Below are 1,965 nucleotides of genomic sequence, written 5' to 3' on the forward strand. Positions count from 1 at the left end.
CACTGACTTTTCCTTGGGCCTGGTCAACAAAATGCGTTTTCCACATTTCTCCTCCTGCTGACGTCATCGCTAATTGTGTCACATTTTGATCCCTCGGCCCCAACTGAACTCCGCACAGACGCTTGCGGCTACGGGATCGGAGCAGTGCTGGCACAATGCTCCCGGGGTCCAGACCGCGTCGTTTTGTATGCAGGCTGCCTGCTTTCACCTGTCGAGCGAAATAGCTCGATTACCGAACGTGAGAGCCTCGCCCTGGTTTGGGCTGCAGCTAAATTCCGGCGATACTTGTTCGGGCGTGCTTTTCCCGTGGTCACGGACCACCATGCTCTCTGCTGGTTTTCCTCACTTCCTCACTGAACGATCCTTCCGGGCGTCTTAGTTGCTGGTTGCTGCGCCTTCAGGAGTATTCGTACACTGTCGTGTACAAATCTGGACGTCTTCATCAAGACGCTGACTGCCTGTCTCGGTACCCTGTTAAGCCACCTGATCTCAGTGGCAGTGCTGATATTCCTTCCCTGTTTAGTATTTGTCATCTAAACAACATCGCCGACTAGCAGAGCAAGTACCCGTATGTCAAACCATCCTTGAGGGCCTCAGCTCTTAAAGCTCGAAGCGCTCCCTGCAGCTATTCCTTAGCAAAATTGAAATCCTATATCTCCGCAACTTACGTTCTGACGGGCCCTCCTTTCTTCTCGTCATTCCTCAGCAGCTGCGCTCTTCTATAAATGCAGAACTCCAGGACGTGCCTGCATCTGGACACCTTGGTGTGGCAAGAACTTACTACTGGGTACGGCGCATTTCTTTTGACCTAGATTTTACCGTACAGTCAGCGTTACATCAGCACTGGTGACATCTGTCAACGCCGGAGAAGTTTTTCGGCACCACCTCCTGGTCTTCTTATCCCTATAGACGTGCCCGTGGAGCGGTTAAACAATGTAGGGCTTGACCTCCTTGGACCATTCCCGGCATCGAATTCCAGAAATAGGTGGGTCGCATTAGCCAGAGAATATGCTACTCGGTACACGATCATACGCGCATTGCGTACGAGCTGTGTGACCGATGTCGCTGATTTTCTCTGGCATAATCTTATTCTACAACATGGTGGCCCTCATCAATTACGGACAGCGGACGCAATTTTATGTCAAGAGTTCTTGACGACATCCTCCGCTCATGTTCTACCAAGCATAAGATTGCCACAGCATACCACCCGCAGACGGACAGGCTAACCGAGCGTTTGAACCAGACATTGATAGATACGTTGCCTATGTACGTCTCTCCCGATCACTAGGACACGGGTCTCGCTTTGCCCTATGTGACGTTCGCTGACAACAGCTGCCGGGAAGACACAACTGGTTACTCTCCATTCTCTTACGTGGGAGACACGCCGTCCTGCCTTTGGACACACTCGTCCCATACGCTGAACATCCCGCCACCGCCTACGCCCGTGACGCCATTTCTCAAGCTGCAGACGCTCGCCAAATCGACCGCAGTTACCTCCAATCGTCCTAGCAAGCGCAGAAATCCACGTACGATAACCGCCATCGCCACGTCACCTACGAACCGGGATCACGCGTTCTTCTGTGGTCCCCTTACCGCCGCGTCGGTCTCTTTGCGAAACTGAGAACACACCGACATTGTTCACGTTATGCGCCTCACGCTCCACCACGTCGCTCCCTATCACCAGGATAACGCCGGGACAGCGCACGTTCCGCCGGGGGTCATGTTGCCATACAAAAGGAAGGCGAAGTGGCCTGTCGCGTAAAGAGAACGAACGAGGAAGAAGTTCAGGTGGCTCCCTGATCGCGTTGGTGCTCCCTATTCAGTCTTTAGCCATAACGTTTGTAAATAAATGTAAAGAGCTTTTTCCTCCTAACAATATTATACTTAGCGCCCTGATTTCTCATTTCGCCTAATCAATATAAATCGGCTGTCTTTTTTTGGGCGACTCTGACATCGTACCTAGCA

The sequence above is a fragment of the Amblyomma americanum genome, chromosome 9 (genome assembly GCF_052857255.1).
Source record: "Amblyomma americanum isolate KBUSLIRL-KWMA chromosome 9, ASM5285725v1, whole genome shotgun sequence".
In the NCBI taxonomy this organism is placed as follows: Eukaryota; Metazoa; Arthropoda; class Arachnida; order Ixodida; family Ixodidae; genus Amblyomma; species Amblyomma americanum.